The sequence below is a fragment of the Cucurbita pepo genome, chromosome 2 (assembly GCF_057944985.1).
Source record: "Cucurbita pepo subsp. pepo isolate OVF chromosome 2, ASM5794498v1, whole genome shotgun sequence".
In the NCBI taxonomy this organism is placed as follows: domain Eukaryota; kingdom Viridiplantae; phylum Streptophyta; class Magnoliopsida; order Cucurbitales; family Cucurbitaceae; genus Cucurbita; species Cucurbita pepo.
The window spans coordinates 6,966,641-6,988,705 of NC_141799.1; the positions used below are offsets into that span (position 1 = coordinate 6,966,641).

At 42.0% G+C, this 22,065-nt stretch overlaps 9 non-coding genes across 9 annotated transcripts; all 9 read right to left on the bottom strand.

The window, feature by feature from the left end:
• Positions 1–5,036: 5,036 nt before the first annotated feature.
• Positions 5,037–5,117, bottom strand: TRNAL-AAG (transfer RNA leucine (anticodon AAG)). Its single transcript has one exon. It is a non-coding gene; the product is annotated as a tRNA-Leu (tRNA).
• A 66-nt stretch (positions 5,118–5,183) lies between these two features.
• Positions 5,184–5,264, bottom strand: TRNAL-AAG (transfer RNA leucine (anticodon AAG)). Its single transcript has one exon. It is a non-coding gene; the product is annotated as a tRNA-Leu (tRNA).
• A 341-nt stretch (positions 5,265–5,605) lies between these two features.
• TRNAL-AAG (transfer RNA leucine (anticodon AAG)) lies at positions 5,606–5,686 on the bottom strand. Its single transcript has one exon. It is a non-coding gene; the product is annotated as a tRNA-Leu (tRNA).
• Positions 5,687–5,894: 208 nt separating this feature from the next.
• Positions 5,895–5,975, bottom strand: TRNAL-UAG (transfer RNA leucine (anticodon UAG)). Its single transcript has one exon. It is a non-coding gene; the product is annotated as a tRNA-Leu (tRNA).
• Positions 5,976–6,041: 66 nt separating this feature from the next.
• TRNAL-AAG (transfer RNA leucine (anticodon AAG)) lies at positions 6,042–6,122 on the bottom strand. Its single transcript has one exon. It is a non-coding gene; the product is annotated as a tRNA-Leu (tRNA).
• Positions 6,123–6,452: 330 nt separating this feature from the next.
• TRNAL-AAG (transfer RNA leucine (anticodon AAG)) lies at positions 6,453–6,533 on the bottom strand. The gene has a single exon. It is a non-coding gene; the product is annotated as a tRNA-Leu (tRNA).
• Positions 6,534–6,741: 208 nt separating this feature from the next.
• TRNAL-AAG (transfer RNA leucine (anticodon AAG)) lies at positions 6,742–6,822 on the bottom strand. The gene has a single exon. It is a non-coding gene; the product is annotated as a tRNA-Leu (tRNA).
• A 66-nt stretch (positions 6,823–6,888) lies between these two features.
• TRNAL-AAG (transfer RNA leucine (anticodon AAG)) lies at positions 6,889–6,969 on the bottom strand. The gene has a single exon. It is a non-coding gene; the product is annotated as a tRNA-Leu (tRNA).
• Positions 6,970–7,035: 66 nt separating this feature from the next.
• On the bottom strand, positions 7,036–7,116 carry TRNAL-AAG (transfer RNA leucine (anticodon AAG)). The gene has a single exon. It is a non-coding gene; the product is annotated as a tRNA-Leu (tRNA).
• Between the last annotated feature and the right edge of the window lie 14,949 nt (positions 7,117–22,065).

The following is a 22,065-nucleotide window of genomic DNA, read 5'->3' on the forward strand; positions in this document are numbered from 1 at the left end:
AGAAAAAAAAAAATTAGAACCCTTGAAAATGGCAAGTACTAGATGGTGTACTGTAAACATAATAAAAATAGAGAATGAGAATGGAAGATATGAGAAATTATTATATTTGTATTCATAGGATATAACATTAAATGTTGAACTATCCAAGTCGCTTGAAATATTAATAATATTGACATAATTTAAGTTTTAAGTTTTATTATTCTATATAATTTAGAAACAATGAAAACATGAAACTCGATTTTTATTGAGGCCGTTTAGAGCCGTATTTCACACTGTTAGTTGGATTATTAATTAAAATGTGAAATACTAACAAAAGGTGACGAACGATGCGATAGGAATCAAACTTTTGGTGTAGTTCTCGAGGAACTGGAGCTTACGTTAAATAAATTAGGGAATACTTCGGCTAAGGCCAACCAGGTAAGTGGTCTTACTATAGGATAGGCTAAAAAATTGTATGAGTTACGATGATGTATGAACTATGTCGTACGATGCGGTATATGAGTTATGATGATGTATGATGTATGACTTTGATGATGTATGAGTTATGATGATGTGTGGGTTACGATACCTGATGATGTGCTCAGTATATATATATTTTGATGAATGTCGTACTAGATATGTTTGATGCACTTTGTGGCAATATGATGAGTATGATGATTGTGTGACGTTTACCTTAATATGATGACGTTTTCCATATTGAGCATGCTATATGATGATGAGTGTCATATTGCATCATGTCGTTAGATCGACATAGGACACAACCCTAAGAGCGTGAAAATGATATTAATATAAATATCCACGAGTATGTGTTACCTAGAGTAACAAAGAGATGAGACTAGAGGGTTGTGTCAGAAGAGACATTATGATGGATTTAGAGGGACCTCATGCATATTGTATGTTCATAAGCATAGGGCTACTTCCCCTAGAGAGGATGAGTGCGGACGCGCACCGTACGATGAGCTCGAATGCGCACAGGTGCGAAAGCACACAGATGAGGGTGTTCATGAGATGCATGACACTATGGGGTTCCGCTGACCTCCGGACGTCGCTACATATTAGCTTGACCAAAGGGTCCAGGGGGTGTGCGAGCGCCCTGGAGATTCACACTCGCACGTGTGAGTCGTGTGTAGGGAAGTACTACACATCCAATTTGTCCGAGACTGGAGGCCACCCCTAAGATGATTAGAGATAGGTCCCTAAATCATGATTGCATGTGTTTGCATTTGCATGGCCCCTGTAATAGGGCCCCTTACTGAGTATTCTTTGAAATACTCAGGCCGTGTGCCACATCATTTTTCAGGAAAAGGGCAAGGCGCACTTGTGCGGAGGACGGCGGCATCGCGAGCAGAGACTGTGGCACGTGCATAGGATAGATTTATATTTAAATTCTTAGTTTTAAGTTAGAATAGGTTGTTTTGCCTTCCATTGTTTTAAATTACTTTGTATTTGTTTTTATTTTTTCTAAACTTTAGTATTTTGTATTTAAACACGTAAGACCATGGCTGTGTTTTCCAGAGAAGAAGTTGTTTTAAACGTTTTTGAAGTTTACGTTATAAATGATGTTCATGTAAGAGTTATATTTCCGCTTTATAGATAAGCATGAGACGTTAGTGGCGACTCTAGATATGTGGAAATTTAGGGTCGTTACAATAGATGCGACTTACTTTTGTGTATGATATAAACAATGTGATCACTAAATTGTACATGTGGAGACATGTGAGTGGGGGCGTCCTATGCAATGAGTATTGCATAAGATCGGACCATGAAGAAAATCATTCTCACTTTATAATGTTGTTTACTGTTGAGATTGATTTTTTCATTCAATGACCTAGGTAACTTGATCATAATCCTGAGCTAACTATGAACTCATGTTTATTCGGAATTATCCTTAGATTTGCATGGGTGAGAGTGGGCCGAGTTCACCGATTCAATAAGCCTCCCATTTCAGGGGTAAGACTGGGTGAATAGATGGGGACAAGGGTGCAAGATGAAATTTATTCCTAACAATTTAAACAAGCTAAAAGGTATGCATACTAACCTTAAACGCTTCCGAAGAGTTGAAACTAGAAGAAAAGAGTACGAACGTATCAAATCTAAGCCAGATCAACCGAAATACTGATATGAAACCGCCAGAAAGTGTATTCTCGATTCGAACCGTTCAAGTTGGATGATAAAATGAAGTGAGAGATCTTTTTTTTTTTTATAGTTGAGGTCAACTTCCCACTCCTCAGTTCAAGCAACATGAGACAATTTCTCTTCCATTTTCCTAATTTTTTGGGTTATTAAATCATACACATCTAAAAGGTTAATCTTGAAATTACTCGTGGTATTTCTCCCTCATCTCTTCCCTCTGTTTTCACATAGTTTCTTCTACTGGTTTTGTAAAGACCATTTGCCTAGTATAAAAGACCTCCACTTTCCGGGCTAAAATTCTTATTGGTCTTTTCTTGCAACTTTGGCTATCGTCTATCTGTAAGGACTCATAATCTACGACATGAGTCAGGTCATCCAACTTAAGGAGAAGGCAAACAATCTCATGTTTCTTTCATAAATATGAGGTAGGATGCTTACTTTTTGAGTTGCCTTAGTACTCTAATTAGTTATCTCTTCATAACATCATTAAACTTTACTCACCTTCTTATATCATATAACACATCTTTATACTATGGTTGAGGCCAATAACTTCCTTAACTTTTGAAAGCTCTTCTAACCGACTATATCATCTAGCACATCTTTATACTATGGCCAAGGCCAGCAAATTCCTTGACTTCTGAAAGCTCTTTTCACAGACTCATTCTAAGTGCGAATTGCGCTCACATGAATTGACTGAGTCCAACTAGAAACATTTGAGTAGACCTTCTACATTGTTAGAGCGAGGGAACTTAAAACTTTATGTCTCTAAACAAGTCTAGACCAACTACAAATTGTTTTGAACACATTCTAACATTCAGTGTCCAAGGAAATATTTTTTGTTCAACGAAGACTCATAATCTAAGAGCTTGGTTTAATGGTCACTTTATAGGGATATTAGGTTGGCTTAAGGGTTCATTTTGTTGTCATTTTTATCTCTGATCAGCCTCCTGTAATCAATATGAACATTATTATAAAACAGGTCAGGAAACTTTATTGCATATCTTATTCATGGAAATTACTTAAGCGATGGGGGATTAGTGAGCCCAACGATATCACTCTAACTCACACAACTATGTTAAATCCAGAGCAAAACTTTTAACATTTCCCTTCTTAGTTCGTATACGTGAGGAAACTTTTGTTTCTACACGAGTGCATTTTTTTTTCTTTTTAATTCAAACACAGTCAAATCAGCGCTTTATATAGCTGATACAGGAAGAGTAATAGTAAGGGGAAGAAAGAATCAGGCTATTGGCTGCATCTTCTGGCCTGGAGGATGATTCTTTCACTAGGTAGGGTTGAACTATTCTTCTTTCACAGTAACCAAGGTAAAGCGTCTTTCTTCTTCCTTCACCGGATTGAAGAGTAAGATGCAAAAGAAACCAAAACCTTATACTCTCCTCCCTGACGATATTACCTTCCCTGAGCGAACCTGGCTCCTCTTTCCTTATTGAAAGACAAGGGAAAGCTCTGTCAGTGAGTTTGCTTCTTGAACAAGGTAAATGGGTTCACTCCTCGGGAAAGCCAAAATGAAAGATGACTGAGAGTTCTCCAGCTCTTTCTCCTCTGCCTTATTGTCCCTATCTATTGATTCTTTCACAGTAGGTAAACTCATTCAGTGATTGATTGTTTCCCTCATTCCCTTCTTTCACTCCAATCACTATCCGGATCAACTCTTGATGTTCAATATATTGTTGCTTGGGCCAATTCTTTCATCTTAATGACTAGAGTTACTGCACTCTCTCTAACAAATGTTGAGGAGTGTGAAGTCTTGGCTTAGTAACTCATGTCTATAGCTCGATCTACCTCAATTCTACTATATTGTCTTGTCTGTACTCTTAAGAGTTGCAAGCAGATTCAAGGATCATCCTTTTTATTGAAATCAATATCTCGTTTTGATATTAACGTTGGAATAACTTAGATATAAGATTCAGCTTTCTTTTTTTTTTTCAAGGATCCCTAATAGGAGGGTTATTTTCTCCAATTTCTTTGTAACATTAAGGAGGTACTTGCCTAAAATTGATATGGCATAAGTATAATAAATATTCTTGTATTTAGTAAAACTCAAGATACTTACAAATAAGTTTTGGATACCCATCTTGACACTTGGTATTCATAATAAACTTTGATTTCTTATAAAGGATCTTTAGGGGTAGTTTCGTCCTTTTCCTTAGAGTTCATACCTCAAACATGTTCTTCCGCTCCTAAGATCTAGCATACTTACCCTTAAGGTCATAAATGAGTTCCATAAAATATTTTAGAATTCTTATAGGGGTATGTTGGTCATGTTGGATGATGGAAGTCCCAAATACTAACTTCATTCGTTTGAGGCCTTTTAGGGAAGCCTAGCAAAGGCAATTCTTATAGGGGTATGTTGGTCATGTTGGATGATGGAAGTCCCAAATACTAACTTCATTCGTTTGAGGCCTTTTAGGGAAGCCTAGCAAAGGCATGAGAGCTTATGCTCAAAGTGACAATATCCAATATCATACCATTGTGGAGAGCCGTGTTCCTCGCATCCTCAAATATGGAACAAAGAACTCCTAAAGAAAAGGAGCCAAGCTCTAGGCGCACTTTGTTCGAGGGGAGGGGAAGTTCGCATCCATTGAGCCCATATAATGGGGATAGCGCACTTTGTTCGAGGGGAGGGGAAGTTCGCATCCATTGAGCCCATATAATGGGGATAGCGCACTTTGTTCGAGGGGAGGGGAAGTTCGCATCCATTGAGCCCATATAATGGGGATAGTTATCTATAGTCGGACGTATGGAGATCAACAAACCCACGCCCTTTCTGACCAGAACCTTAAACTAGCGCCTTAGACCAACTCGGCCATCTCAACATCGACAAGGCAACTCCATCTCTAGGACATGTACGTAAAGCTTTCTAAGGCCAAAGAAAATAAGAATGTTGAGAGTGGGATTTGAACCCACGCCCTTTCGAACCAGAACCTTAATCTGGCGCCTTAGACCAACTCAGCCATCTCAACTTCGACAAGGTAGCTCCATCTCTAGGACATGTACGTAAAGCTTTCTAAGGCCAAAGAAAACAAGAATGTTGAGAGTGGGATTTGAACCCACGCCCTTTCGGACCAGAACCTTAATCTGGCACCTTAGACCAACTCGGCCATCTCAACTTCGACAAGGTAGCTCCATCTCTAGGACATGTACGTAAAGCTTTCTAAGGCCAAAGAAAACAAGATTGTTGAGAGTGGGATTTAAACGCCCTTTCTCATACCAGAACCTTAATCTGGGCCTTAGACCAACTCGGCCTCTCAACTTCGGCAAGGCAACAAGGCAACTCCATCTCTAAGGCCAAAGAAAACAAGAATGTTGAGAGTGGGATTTGAACCCACACCCTTTCGAACCAAAACCTTAATCTGGCGCCTTAGACGAACTCGACCATCTCAACTTCGGCAAGGTAGCTCCATCTCTAGGACATGTACGTAAAGCTTTCTAAGGCCAAAGAAAACAAGAATGTTGAGAGTGGGATTTGAAACCACGCCCTTTCGGACCAGAACCTTAATCTGGCACCTTAGACCAACTCGGCCATCTCAACTTCGACAAGGTAGCTCCATCTCTAGGACATGTACGTAAAGCTTTCTAAGGCCAAAGAAAACAAGATTGTGGAGAGTGGGATTTAAACGCCCTTTCATACCAGAACCTTAATCTGGGCCTTAAGACCAACTCGGCCTCTCAACTTCGGCAAGGCAACTCCATCTCTAGGACATGTACGTAAAGCTTTCTAAGGCCAAAGAAAACAAGAATGTTGAGAGTGGGATTTGAACCCACGCCCTTTTGGACCAGAACCTAAATTTGGCGCCTTAGACCAATTCGACCATCTCAACTTCGACAAGGTAGCTCCATCTCTAGGACATGTACGTAAAGCTTTCTAAGGCCAAAGAAAACAAGAATGTTGAGAGTGGGATTTGAACCCACGCCCTTTCGGACCAGAACCTTAATCTGGCACCTTAGACCAACTCGGCCATCTCAACTTCGACAAGGTAGCTCCATCTCTAGGACATGTACGTAAAGCTTTCTAAGGCCAAAGAAAACAAGATTGTGGAGAGTGGGATTTAAACGCCCTTTCATACCAGAACCTTAATCTGGGCCTTAAGACCAACTCGGCCTCTCAACTTCGGCAAGGCAACTCCATCTCTAGGACATGTACGTAAAGCTTTCTAAGGTGGGATTTGAACCCACGCCCTTTCGAACCAGAACCTTAATCTGGCGCCTTAGACCAACTCGGCCATCTCAACTTCGGCAAGGTAGCTCCATCTCTAGGACATGTACGTAAAGCTTTCTAAGGCCAAAGAAAACAAGAATGTTGAGATTGGGATTTGAACCCACGCCCTTTCGGACCAGAACCTTAATCTGGCACCTTAGACCAACTCGGCCATCTCAACTTCGACAAGGTAGCTCCATCTCTAGGACATGTACGTAAAGCTTTCTAAGGCCAAAGAAAACAAGATTGTTGAGAGTGGGATTTAAACGCCCTTTCATACCAGAACCTTAATCTGGGCCCTTAGACCAACTCGGCCTCTCAACTTCGGCAAGGCAGCTCCATCTCTAGGACATGTACGTAAAGCTTTCTAAGGCCAAAGAAAACAAGAATGTTGAGAGTGGGATTTGAACCCATGCCCTTTCATACCAGAACCTTAATCTGGCGCCTTAGACCTACTCAGCCATCTCAACTTCGGCAAGGCAGCTCCATCTCTAGGACATGTACGTAAAGCTTTCTAAGGCCAAAGAAAACAAGAATGTTGAGAGTGGGATTTGAACCCATGCCCTTTCATACCAGAACCTTAATCTGGCGCCTTAGACCAACTCGGCCATCTCAACTTCGGCAAGGCAGCTCCATCTCTAGGACATGTACGTAAAGCTTTCTAAGGCCAAAGAAAACAAGAATGTTGAGAGTGGGATTTGAACCCACGCCCTTTCGAACCAGAACCTTAATCTGGCACCTTAGACCAACTCGGCCATCTCAACATTTTTGGGACAAATTTTTAGAGATGCGACTTCGACAAAGACCCGTTTCTATAGAGGATTGCAGCTTAATAGCCTCTTCATACTATTCTATGTGACCAATTTGGGTCAAGCTCGACTATACTAGGTTCTGGAATACTTTCCATCAAGAGGAAAACTAGTAGTTCCAATCTAGATCACTAATAAAACTGGTCATGTACCAGAGAAAATAAAAGTGATCTTATCTCTCGGGTGATACACTGCTCATAAGCCTAGTAAGCTTTCTTAGTCATCCTTAAATTTTGTGGAGGTTTTCTAGGTTCTTACATAGTCGCTTTTTTAAATCTCAAACTCACATTTTCTGGACACTTGTGATTAGATTATCAAGACTAATTCAATATTTGGGAGCATTATGGTATCATCTTTGATCGTTGTAACGATTCTAGGGCGCTTGGTTTGCTAGAAATATATTAACCTAGGTCAATGTTAAACTACCCTAGCTCTGGCGCTTAAACTTAACTTAGTATATTCATAAATGCTTAGTTAGGGTGACAATGATATTGATCACGAGGAAATACATAATCTACACATTCATGCAAGCTCAATAAGAAGACAACATCTATCAATTGCCCATAATTGTGAAATCTCATATTGGTTGGGGTGGGGAACGAAACACTCTTTATAAGGGTGTGGAAACCTCTCCCTAGCAGACACGTTTTAAAGCCTTCAGAGGAAGCTCGAAAGGGAAAGACTAAAGAAGACAATATCAGCTAGCAATGAGTCTGAACTGTTATAAATGGTATAAGAGGCAAACATCGGGCGATGTGCCAGCGAGGAGGTTGTTCCTCGAAGGAGGAAGACACGAGGCGGTGTGCCAGCAAAGACACTGGACCTCGAAGGGGGGTAGATTTGGTGGGAGTCCCACATCGATTGGAGAAAGAAACGAGTGGTAGCGAGGACGCTGGGCCCTGAAGGGGGGGGGGTGAATTGTAAAATCCCACATCGGTTGGGGTGGAGAACGAAACACTCTTTGTAAGGGTGTGGAAACCACTCCCTAGCAGACTCGTTTTAAAGCCTTCAGAGGAAGCTCCAAAGAGAAAGCCCAAAGAAGACAATATCGGCTAGTGATGGGTCTTGGCGTTATAAATGGTATCAAAGGCAGACACCGGGCCATATGCCAGCGAGAAGGCTGTTTGTATTAGTAAAAAATAATAATAATAAATAAATAAATAAACAAAAAAAAAAAAAAAAACAACCCTTTCTCCCTCCTCAACTCATCCCTTACCTATAAAAAAAAAATGATGGGATTTGAACCAACGCCTTTAAGACCAAAACCTTTATCTAGCACCTTAGACCAATTCAACCATCTCAACATTTTTTTGAAACACTTCGACAAAGACCCATTTCTATAGAGGACGGCATATTAATAGCCTCGTCACACTATCCTATATGACCAATTTGGGTCAGGCTCGACTATACTAGGTTCCTGAATAATTTCCATCTAAGAGAATAACTACATGTTAGGCTTATGGAGCCTGATACTTATTTATAGCTTGGTCAACGGTTATATCCGGTAAAGCTATATTTAGTAAAGCTATATATAGTAAAGCTATATATGGTAAAGCTATATCCGGTAAAGTTATATATGGTAAATAGCTATATATAGTAGATGGCTAAATCTGGTAAAGCTATATATAGTAAACTATACCATATATATATCTGGTCCGGTAGAGCTTTGAAAATGTACTTTTCTATTCTCTGTACTCTCTCTTGTTGTACATACCTGAAGTCATCAATACAAAATCCTTTTAGCCAGAGTTCTCCTTGCAACTTTTCTCTATCCTTTTTCTTTGTGTTCATCTAGATCGAGCGTGTGCGTTGTTGTGCGATCCTAACAACTGGTATCGATCCTAACAACTGGTATCAGAGCCAGGCGGAAGTCAGAGCCAGGCGAAATTCACCACGATCTGTGAAGATGGAAAGTTCAAAGATTGGAATTGAGAAGTTCGATGGATCCGATTTCGGTTTCTGGAAGATGCAGATTGAAGATTATCTGTACCAGAAAGATCTTCACGAACCTCTGTTGGGGGTGAAGCCAGATACCATGACCACGAAACAGTGGAAGCTCAAGGATCGATAAGCCTTGGGGCTGATCCAGTTGACGCTATCCAGAAACGTGGCGTTCAACATTATCAAGGAGAAGACAACGTCAGGTCTGTTGAAGATGCTGTCGAATATGTACGAAAAACCGTCGGCTATGAACAAGGTGTATTTGATGCGGAGATTGTTATGAGTCCTTGTGAGAATTTCGTTATGAGCAAACATAAACGAGTTAGCTTCACAAAGACTGTTAGAGAATTGAAGAAAAGTACCAGAAGTGTCGTTGAAACTCTAGAGGGAGTCGCGTCGTCCGGAAGCTTCGCTGAAGCTCCAGAGGGGGTTGCGTCGTCCGGAAGCGTCGCTGAAGCTCCAGAGGGGGTTGCGTCGTCCGGAAGCGTCGCTGAAGCTCCAGAGGGGGTTGCATCGTCCGGAAGCGTTGCTGAAAGCTCCAGAGGGGGTTGCGTCGTCCGGAAGCGTCGTTGAAGCTCTAGAGGGGGTTGCATCGGTCGGAAGCGTCGCTGAAGCTCCAGAGGGGGTTGCGTCGGCCGGAAGCGTCGCTGAAGCTCCAGAGGGGGTTGCGTCGGCCGGAAGCGTCGCTGAAGCTCCAGAGGGGGTTGCGTCGTCCGGAAGCGTCGCTAAAGCTCTAAAGGGGGTTGCGTCGTCCGGAAGCGTCGCTGAAAGCTCCAGAGGGGGTTGCATCGTCTGAAAGCGTCGCTGAAGCTCCAGAGGGGGTTGCGTCGTTTGGAAGCGTCGCTGAAGCTCTAGAGGGGGTTGCGTCGTCCAGAAGCGTCGCTGAAGCTCCAGAGGGGGTTGCGTCGTCCGGAAGCGTCGCTGAAGCTCCAGAGGGGGTTGCGTCGCCCGGAAGCGTCGTTGAAGCTCCAGAGGGGGTTGCGTCGACCGGAAGCGTCGCTGAAGCTCCAGAGGGGGTTGCGTCGACCGGAAGCGTCGCTGAAGCTCCAGAGGGGGTTGCGTCGTCCGGAAGCGTCGCTGAAGCTCCAGAGGGGGTTGCGTCGGCCGGAAGCGTCGCTGAAGCTCCAGAGGGGGTTGCGTCGTCCGGAAGCGTCGTTGAAGCTCCAGAGGGGGTTGCGTCGTCCGGAAGCGTCGCTAAAGCTCTAAAGGGGGTTGCGTCGTCCGGAAGCGTCGCTGAAAGCTCCAGAGGGGGTTGCGTCGTCTGAAAGCGTCGCTGAAGCTCCAGAGGGGGTTGCGTCGTTCGGAAGCGTCGCTGAAGCTCTAGAGGGGGTTGCGTCGTCCGGAAGCGTCGCTGAAGCTCCAGAGGGGGTTGCGTCGTCCGGAAGCGTCGCTGAAGCTCCAGAGGGGGTTGCATCGTCCGGAAGCGTTGCTGAAAGCTCCAGAGGGGGTTGCGTCGTCCGGAAGCGTCGTTGAAGCTCTAGAGGGGGTTGCATCGGCCGGAAGCGTCGCTGAAGCTCCAGAGGGGGTTGCGTCGTCCGGAAGCGTAGCTAAAGCTCTAAAGGGGGTTGCGTCGTCCGGAAGCGTCGCTGAAAGCTCCAGAGGGGGTTGCGTCGTCTGAAAGCGTCGCTGAAGCTCCAGAGGGGGTTGCGTCGTTCGGAAGCGTCGCTGAAGCTCTAGAGGGGGTTGCGTCGTCCGGAAGCGTCGCTGAAGCTCCAGAGGGGGTTGCGTCGTCCGGAAGCGTCGCTGAAGCTCCAGAGGGGGTTGCGTCGCCCGGAAGCGTCGTTGAAGCTCCAGAGGGGGTTGCGTCGACCGGAAGCGTCGCTGAAGCTCCAGAGGGGGTTGCGTCGATCGGAAGCGTCGCTGAAGCTCCAGAGGGGGTTGCGTCGTCCGGAAGCGTCGCTGAAGCTCTAGAGGGGGTTGCGTCGCCCGGAAGCGTCGCTGAAGCTCCAGAGGGGGTTGCATCGCCCGGAAGCATCGCTGAAACTCCAGAGGAACTCCAGAGGGGGTTGCATCGCCCGGAAGCGTCGCTGAAACTCTAGAGGAACTCCAGAGGGGGTTGCGTCGACCGAAAGTGTCGCTGAAGCTCCAGAGGGGGTTGCGTCGTCCGGAAGCGTCGCTGAAGCTCTAGAGGGGGTTGCGTCGTCCGGAAGCGTCGCTGAAGCTCCAGAGGGGGTTGCGTCGTCTGGAAGTGTCCCTGAAGCTCGAGAGGGGGTTACGTCGGCTGGAAGCATCGCTGAAGCTCCAGAGGGGGTTGCGTCGTCCGGAAGCGTCGCTGAAGCTCTAGAGGGGGTTGCGTCGGCCGGAAGCATCACTGAAACTCCAGAGGAGGTTGCGTCGGCTGGAAGCGTCGCTGAAACTTCAAAGGAGGTTGCATGGGCCGGAAGACTCTTGCTGAGAAACCAGAGGTGAAGCAAGTGAGAGTTGATGTTGAGTTGCTCAAGGATTCACAGAGTGATGTTGTAGCGGATACTCAAGAAACTTCTGAGACTCTTGCTGAGAAACCAGGGGTGAAGCAAGTGGGAGTTGAGGTTGAGTTGCTCAAAGATTCACAGAGTGATGTTGTAGCGGATACTCATGAAACTCCTGAGACTCTGCTGAGAAACCAGAGGAGAAGCAAGTGGGAGTTGAGGTTGAGTTGCTCAAATATTCACAGAGTGATGTTGTAGCGGATACTCATGAAACTCCTGAGACTCTTGCTGAGAAACCAGAGGGAAGCAAGTGGGAGTTGAGGTTGAGTTGCTAAAAGATTCACATAGTGATGTTGTAGCAAATACTCAAGAAACTCCTAAAACTCATGCTGTTGGTGAGGAACTCGGTCTATCATTCAAAACACAGAAGGCGATACCATTTCACTCGGAGGTTAGTTGAAGATGGTGATGTGTTTTGACAAGATAGAGGGTGCAAAGAATCCAGCAAACATGTTGACAAAATGTGTTGATGTTGGAATATTGAGGTTGTGCAAAATCTCAATTGGTATGGTGCAGTGAAGATGCTCATGGTCGTTTGAGAGTGAAATTCTTGGTTGACTAGATCAGTCTCCAAGTGGGAGAATTGTTAGGCTTATGGAGCCTGATACTTATTTATAGCTTGGTCAACGGTTATATCCGGTAAAGCTATATTTAGTAAAGCTATATATAGTAAAGCTATATATGGTAAAGCTATATCCGGTAAAGCTATATATGGTAAATAGCTATATATAGTAGATGGCTAAATCTGGTAAAGCTATATATAGTAAACTATACCATATATATATCTGGTCCGGTAGAGCTTTGAAAATGTACTTTTCTATTCTCTGTACTCTCTCTTGTTGTACATACCTGAAGTCATCAATACAAAATCCTTTTAGCCAGAGTTCTCCTTGCAACTTTTCTCTATCCTTTTTCTTTGTGTTCATCTAGATCGAGCGTGTGCGTTGTTGTGCGATCCTAACAACTGGTATCGATCCTAACACTACAAGCTCCACTTAGATCATTAATAGCACTCATCATATGCTAAAGAAAATAGAAAAGCGATCTTGTTGTAAGGACCTGGTTGACTCCATGTCTCCCCGAACTAAAAACAAAAGGAATTTAAATCATAATATACATTATATTTAATATTATATCAAAATAAGGTTCATACATTATTATATAAAAACACAATTTAACATTTAAAATACAAAATAAGGAACTGTCAAAATATTTAAAACAAAAGGGTGTGGAGGACGACTCGTGAGGCTTGTCTACGGTACTTACTCCAGAGTTCACTCCCGACCCCAACCAACTCCTTATTTACCTTAAAAACATGGAAAAACATGGAATGAGCAAGAAGATTCTGTGCGTAGCCTACTTGTAGGCTCTTAACCGTGTCCTTAGGGTACCACACTCGTTCTTTTCTTGTTCTGGTTTTTGTTTTAAGTACTTGGGCCCTTTAGTCCTATTCGTGACTTGTGGGTTCTTATCATGATTTATCTTGAGGACCTTGGTCTTTAGATTCTGAAATCTTGGTTCTGGTATAAGGGCCTTAGTACTATGGTTCTTGGTTCTTGGTTCTTTTCCTTAAAACTCAGATCGTGATCCATGTTCTAGTCCTCGACCATTGTTTTGTTCTTGGTTACTTTCTAGGTTCTTGTTCTATTCTCGGTTCATTCTCCAAGGCACTCCCCCTAGAATTTACCATACAAGTCATGAACTTGACAACCTGTATCCAAGGCTTTATACGTTCCAATAAAAACAATCTTAACCAACGTCCAAGGCTTCATGCGTTCCGAACGACATATTCTGAACCCGCACCTTAGGGCTTGCCCTTCGGTACGGTCTAAAAACCTACATCCAAGGCTTTTTATGTTTCAAGCGATGCGGTCTGATTCTATATCCAGGGATTTCCCTATGATAGCCTGAATACCTATGTCCACTTCATGCGTTCCAAATGGCATAGTCTAAATACCTATGCTCAAGGCTTCATGCGTTCCAAGCAGCGTAATCTGAAATCTTGTATACAGGGCTTGCCCTATGATACCGGTTGAATACCTATGCCCAAGGCTTCATGCGTTCCAAGCGGCATAGTCTACATACTTACGCTTAAGGCTTCATACGTTTCAAGGAGTGTAGTTTAAGTCTGATGGTGTTACTATAACACGTACGAAAGCAATTTGGATCTTAGACCCTCTAAGTACATCAATTATAGTAAATTAGCTAGCATGTTCAAAAGCATTAAAACTCAATGAGTTTGAATACTAACCTTTTGTAGTTCAAATTCCCTTTTCCTCACGAACCAGTTTCGAACCACCATTAGTGTCTTCCCTACTATTCTCCGGCCTTAGAACGGGATTGTAGAATCCGGTGAGTGACTAAACTTGATAGGAATTTAGTAGATGTAAAGAGAGAGTTCTGAGAGATTTTCTCAAAGTTTTTCAAGAAGCATTTCCATGTATCTTAATCACTCTAGAGTCATATTTGCATTTTCATGCAAATTTGAGATTACCAAATTTTGACACTCAAAATTTCCACTCAAATTTATGGGATTATTCGCAAACATACAAGTTTTCTTAACTATATATTGACACATGGATTTTTCCATTAAACAATTAATTTCAAATCAAAATAATATTTGATGATTAATTAAACAATTTAATTAATATTTAACATTAAATCAAATGCCCATCCCAATCAAATCTCGCACATATTGATTATGAATTCTTATTCCTAATTAATATATTTAAATCTTATTTAAATATCTCCAATTCTCTCTTCTTGTTTAATTCATAATTAAAACAAAATGCGGTTCAATATATTATATATATTTAGAGTATATTCCCTAATTTGAATTCGAACACTTCGAACTCACTCGACAAAGTGTTCTAAGGTTTAGTCCGATATGAGCTAGCAGGGGGAGCTAATGGGCCTACAGATCATGGGCTCCAACGATCCAAGATTAGTAAGTCAATCCTTCATAAGTTGTTCGTAACTAGAGCTGGGTGAATTTACCGTTTTTACCCCTAAAGTTACTTTTTGTTTCTTAAGTCCCACTGATCCTCTAATCAACAATTGGTTTGTGGTACAACCATCAAACCGAATCCCTCTCGGGCCAATGAGAGGGTGGGGCCCCTTGTACAAGACCTGGAGTCAGTACTTAAGAGAACAACCTCTCTACTATCCCTAGAAGCAGGTAGGAGTGAATTCTATCTTGCACCCTATGTCCCCAGTTATTCACCCAGTCTTACCCTTGAAATGGGTGGCTTATTGAGTCGGCGAACTCGGGCCACTCTCACCCATGCAAATTTAAGGATAATTCTGAATAAAGAGAAGTTCATAGTTAGCTCAGGATTAAGGTCGAGTTACCTAGGTTATCGAGTGAAAAAATCAGTCTCAACAGTAAACAGCATTATAAAGTGAGAGTGATTTTCTTCATGGTCCGATCTTATGCAATACTCATTGCATAGAACGCCCCCACTCACATGTCTACACATGTACAATTTAGTGATCACATTGTTTATATCATATACAAAAGTGGGCCGCATCCATAGTGTCCCCAAGGTAAGGTACTCAGCCATATCCCTATACTATAGATCATTTTGACTATATACTTGAACTTGATCCACTCTTATGTCTCTACATATAGTTTAAGTAATCATACTATAGCCAGAGTATTCTTAGTTTATTGGATTTAGATTAATGATCGTAAAATTCACTTTATTCAATAATGATCTTTATTGAATAAACATCAATAATAACTTTATTGAAAATAGAATATGTTTTTGTTTACAAACTATGAGTTTTAGGACATAAAATCCAACAAGGTGTAAGTATAAAATACTCAGTAAGCAGCCCACTTGCAAGCTCTCATCACATCCTTAACCTAATATGTTTCCACGGGCTTGTCATATGGTATCTTCTAAATGTTACCTCACACCACGATGGTTTCTATCATGAGCTAATCTATTTATGTAGTCCCTTGTCTCCTCTCAGAGTGGGTTTTCGTCACACACAGTAGCTTCTCAATATACTACTTATGTAGTCCCTTGTCCACTCTCAGTCGGGTTTATTCTACACGCAATAGTATATTCTTAATCACCTACTTGTGTAATTCATCGTTCCCTCTCATGCCGGGTTATCATACACACAACAGTGATTTCTTATGCAACCTACTTATGTAGTCTCTTGTCCCCTCTCAAGGCAGGTTATCGTACATAAAGTAGCAATTTCTCATATCACCCGCTTACGCGGTCTCGCGTTCCCTCTCAAGGCAGGTTATTATACATACAGTGGTAGCTCTTTATATCGTCTACTCGCATAGCCCACCTTGGGTGTCATGGAGATATATTTTGTTCTAGGGTGTCTGGCAGACTAGGTCACAACAAACGATTCCAGATCGTTCGGGGTTAGCTTCTCGTAGCTAAGCTAAATCTCGGGGTACACCTAGATCTTTGATCGCCGCTCACGATCCTAGGGTGCTCAGCGTACTAGAAACTTTTTGACCTAAGATGTTGCATAACCACTCTAGTTCTGTCTCCCTACTTCACTCTAAAAAAAATTATTAGGTTATTTAGAATTAATATAATTTCCTAATTAACTTATATTTTTCATATATATTTGAATATAATGGTTATATTTAGAAATTAATTAGAAAACTAAATTAGTAAATTTGATATCTTAACTCAATCGTATTCTTTTTCTAATTAGTTTAATGTGAAATCCCACATTGGTTGTAGAGAATAACGAAACATTATTTATAGGGGTGTGAAAACCTCTCCCTAGTAGACCTCGAGGGGGGTGAATTGGGGTCTCACATTGATTGAAGAAGGAACAATGCCAGCGAGGATGTTGAGCCCTGAAGAGAGATAGATTGTGACATCCCACATTGGTTGGGGAGGAGAATAAAGCATTCTTTAAACCTCTCCCTAACAGACTCATTTTAAGAACCTTGAGGGGAAGCTCGAAATGTGGATTGTGAGATCCCACATTGGTTGGAGATGGATTTGGGGGTGCCACATCGATTGGAGAAGAGAACAATGCCTGCAAGGACGTTGAGCCCCGAAGAGGAGTGGATTGCAAGATCCCACATTGGTTGAGGAGGAGAACGAATCATTCTTTAAACCTCTCTCTAGAAGACGCATTTTAAGAACCTTGAGAGAAGCCCAAAAGGTGATTCTGAGGTCCCACATTGGTTGGAGGTGGCTTGGGGGGGTCCCACATCGATTGGAGAAGGGAACAATGTCAGCGAGAATGTTGAACCCCGAAAGGGCTGGATTATGAGATCCCACATTGGTTGGGAAGGAGAAGGAGAAGGAAGAATTATTTATACGGGTGTAGAAACCTCTCTCTAGCAAACACGTCTTAAAAACTTGAGGGGAAGTCTGAAAGGTGGATTGTGAGATCCCACATTGGTTGGGGAGGAGAACAAAATATTCTTTAAACCTCTCCCTAACAAACGCGTTCTAAGAACTTTGAGAGGAAGCTCGAAATGTGGATTGTGAGATCTCACATTAGTTGGAGGTGGATTAGGGGGTCCCACATTGATTGGAGAAGGGAACAATACCTGCAAGGACATTCAGCCTCGAAGGGGGGTGGATTATGAGATCCTATATTGGTTGGGGAGGAGAACAAAGGATTCTTTAAACCTCTCCCTAACAGATGTGTTTTAAGAACCTTAGGGGAAGTCCGAAAGGTGGATTGTGAGATCCCACATTGGTTGGAGGTGGATTAAGGGTCCCACATTGATTGGAGAAGGGAACAATGCCAGCGAGGACGTTGAGCCCCAAAGGGAGGTGGATTGTGAGATGGATTAGGGGGTCCCACATTGATTGGAGAAGGGAACAATGCTAGCGAGCTCTCACATTAGTTGGAGGTGGATTAGGGGGTCCCACATTGATTGGAGAAGGGAACAATGCTAGCGAGCTCTCACATTAGTTGGAGGTGGATTAGGGGGTCCCACATTGATTGGAGAAGGGAACAATACCTGCAACGACATTGAGCCTCGAAGGGTGGTGGATTATGAGATCCTATATTGGTTGGGGAGGAGAACAAAGGATTCTTTAAATCTCTCCCTAGCAGATGTGTTTTAAGAACCTTAGGGGAAGCCCGAAAGGTGGATTGTGAGATCCCACATTGGTTGGAGGTGGATTAGGGATCCCACATTGGTTGGAGGTGGATTAGGGGTTCCACATTGATTGGAGAAGGGAACAATGCCAATGAGGACGTTGAGCCCCAAAGGGAGGTGGATTGTGAGATGGATTAGGGGGTCCCACATTGATTGGAGAAGGGAACAATGCTAGCGAGAACGTTGAGCCCCAAAGGGAGGTGGATTGTGAGATCCCACATTGGTTGGGGAGGAGCCCCAAAGGGAGGTGGATTGTGAGATCCCACATTGGTTGGGGAGGAGCCCCAAAGGGAGGTGGATTGTGAGATCCCACATTGGTTGGGGAGGAGAACTAAACATTCTTTATAAGGGTACGAAAACCTCTCCCTAGCAGACGCGTTTTAAGAACTTTTAGGGGAAGTCTGAAAAGTGGATTGTGAGATCCCACATTGGTTGGGGAGGAGAATTAAACATTCTTTATAAGGGTATGAAAACCTCTCCCAACTTTCAGGGGAAGTCCGAAAAGTGGATTGTGAGATCCCACAGAACTAAACATTCTTTATAAAGGTATGAAAACCTCTTTTAGGGGAAGTCCGAAAAGTGGATTGTGAGATCCCACAGAACTAAACATTCTTTATAAGGGTATGAAAACCTCTCTCAACTTCCAGGGGAAGTCCGAAAAGTGGATTGTGAGATCCCACAGAACTAAACATTCTTTATAAAGGTATGAAAACCTCTTTTAGGGGAAGTCCGAAAAGTGGATTGTGAGATCCCACAGAACTAAACATTCTTTATAAGGGTATGAAAACCTCTCCCAACTTTTAGGGGAAGTCTGAAAAGTGGATTGTGAGATCCCACAGAACTAAACATTCTTTATAAGGGTATGAAAATCTCTCCCTAGCAGACGCGTGTTAAGAACTTTTAGGGGAAGTCTGAAAAGTGGATTGTGAGATACCACATTGGTTGGGGCGGAGAATGAAGCATTATTTAAACCTCTTCCAAGCAGACGTGTATTAAGATACCACATTGGTTGAGGCGGAGAATGAAGCATTATTTAAACCTCTTCCAAGCAGACGTGTATTAAGAACCCTGAGGGGAAGCTCGAAAAGTGGACGGTGAAATCCCACAATGGTTGGGGAGGTGGATTGTGAGATGCGAAACGTGGATGGATTGTGAGATGCGAAACATGGATGGATTGTGAGATCCACATTGGTTTGGGAGGTGGATTGTGAGATGCGAAAGGTGGATTATGAGATCCCACATTAGTTGGAGAGTACAAAATGAAACATTGTTTATGAAGGTGTGGAAACCTCTCCCTAGCAGACGCGTATCACATATAGGTTGGGGAGGAGAACGAAGCATTCTATCACATATAGGTTGGGGAGGAGAACGAAGCATTCTTTATAAGGGTGTGGAGACCTCTCACTAGCATACACATTTTAAGAACCTTGAGGAGAAGCCCGAGAGGTGGATTGTACCTTGAGGGAAAGCCTAACAGGTGGATTGTAAGATCCTACATTGGTTAGGGAGGAGAACAAAGCATTCTTTACAAGGGTGTGGAAACCTCTCCCTAGTAAAGGCTTTTTAAGAAGCTTGAGGGGAAGTTCGAAAGGGAAAGCCCAAAGTTGTTAGAGTGCAACTGTAACGACCATAGATTTCTACTTAATCTAAATTCGCGGCTGTATACATAAAGTAATCATTTTATGCGGAAAGTTAATCATTTTATACGAAAATAATCATTTGAAACATAATCATAAAACATTTCCATGAACTTACCTCGTTACTGAAAGGTCTGTAAAACAATTTAACATAAATTAAAATAGACATAAGTAAAATAAAACAGAAATACTCTATACCAACTTATAGTCTACAAATTTAAATACAAACTCCCCTATATGCATGTGTCATGGTCTTCTCAGTTGTGATGTGACCATCAATCGTACATGGGAGCCTTGCCTATATGCATGTGTCATGGTCTTCTCAGTTGTGATGTGACCATCAATCGTACATGGGAACCTTGCCTCTACCTAGAAAATAAGAGTAGAACGTGGCTTAAGTATTTTAAAAAATATTCAATAAGTGACCCCACTATTGTACTTAGATGCAAACACATACAATCGTGAGTGAGACCTATATTTAAATTTGTATTCCTTGAGGCAACTATCCTAAGGGATAATTGGATGTGTATTTACTATTATTCTACACACGGTCACATGTACGAGTACGGACCTCCAAGTCGGTTCGCACTCCTTCTGGGTCACTTTCCTTGTCGGGCTAGCATTGTCTAGTGCTATTACCAGACACTCGGTAGGAATAGTGACCGTCACAGCATTATGATAAACGTAATGATCATTTTCTGTTTTATAATGTACGGTCCGTACCATCGTAAAAGGGGAGATTCTCTGATGCATGTAACACACAATGATGCATGAGGTCCTAACATTTTCGTCCATTAAATATGTAAAACAACACGTTCTATTTTTCCTTCCTATCATATCATTTTTATCATAACTTTCAATATATATTCGGGGTTGTGTATCATGTTGAAACATCTTTATCACATTTCATTCATATCATACATGTATCATATCACAAACGTATCTTATCATAGACATAACATATTATAATCACATCACGCATAACAAACATATGACACATGCGAAGCCACTGGACATGTGTCATCATATATAACACAATTTCTAACCACACTAGTAGTAAGGCCAATTACTTGGTTGACCTCGGGCTCACCTAATTTTACCTAAGGAGTCCAACCATCATAAATTAAAATTCTACTATCGAAATTGGCTCACCTAATTTTACATAAAATAATTTAAACTTACTCCTTAAAATTTAAATAAGAAAAAAGTAGGCATACTAACCTTAATCGCGTTCGAAGATTTGAGACTAGAAGGAAAGGGTCCGAGCATATTAGATCCAAGAAAGATCAACCAAAATGCTGATCTGGAACCGCCAGAAAGTGTATTCTCCGACTGACTTCCAACCGTTCAAGTGGGATGATAAAATGAAGGGAGGGTTTTTCTTTTTATGGTTGAGGTCAACCTCCCACTTTTCAAATTAAACAATGTGGGACAATTTTCCTTTTCTTTTTTCCTAATTTTTTGGTTATTTAAAGTAACTTTCGTCCTTGAAAGTGTCTTAATCTTGAAATTACTCGGGGGTATTTCTCCCTCATCTTTTCCTTTTGTTTTCACATGGTTTCTTCTACCTGATTGTTTTGTAAAGACCATTTTCCTAGTACAAAAAACCTCCACTTCTCGGGCTAAAACTCTTATTTGTCTTTTCTTGTAACTTGTCTACCTGTAAGGACTCATAATCTACCACATGAGTCAGGTCATCCAACTTAAGGACGAGGCAAAAAATCTCATATTTCTTTCGTAAATATGAGGTAGGATGTTTACTTTTTGAGTTGCCTTAGTACTCTAATTAGTTATCTCTTCATAACATCATTAAACTTTATTAGCCTTCTTATATCATATAGAACATCTTTATACTATGGTTGAGGCCAGCAAATTCCTTAACTCTCGAAATCTCTTCTCACAGACTATATCATCTAGCACATCTTTATACTATGGCTGAGGCCAGCAAATTTCTTGACTTCTGAAAGCTCTTCTCACAGACTCATTGTAAGTGCAAGTTGTGCTCACATGAATTGACCGAGTCCTATTCGAAATATTCGAGCAATCCTTCTACATTGTAGACTGAGGGAACTTAAAACTTTATGTATTTGAACAAGTCTAGACCAACTACAAATTTTTCCTCATTTAAAATGGTTCACTAGAACACATTCTAACATTTAGTGTCCAAGGGAATATTTTTGTTCAACGAAGACTCATAATTTGAGAGCTTGGTTTAACGCTCACTTTATAGGGATATCAAGTTGGCTTAAGGGTTCATCGTGTTGTCCTTTTTTCTCTGATCAACCTCTTAGCAATATTATAAAACATGTCCAGAAACTTCCTTGAATATCTGATTCATCGAAATTACTTAAGCTATGGGGATTAGTGAGTCCAACGATATCACTCTAACTCACACAACTATGTCTGATTCAGAGAAAATCTTTTAACCTTTCCCTTCTTAGTTCGTATACTTGAGGGAACCCTTGTTTCTACACGAGTGCATGTTTTTTTTCTTTTTAATCACTATTCGAATCAGCTCATGATGTTCAATATATCGTTGCGTGGGCCAATTCTTTCATCGTAATGACCAGAGCTACTACGCTCTATGTAACAAATGCTAAGGAGCGTGAAGTCTTGGCTTAGTAGCTCATGTGCCTATGGTTCGGTCTACCTCAACTCTGCTATATTGTCTTGTCCATATTCTTAAGAGTTGCAAGCAGATTGAAGGATCATCCTTTTTATTGAAATCAACATCTCGTGTTGATATTAA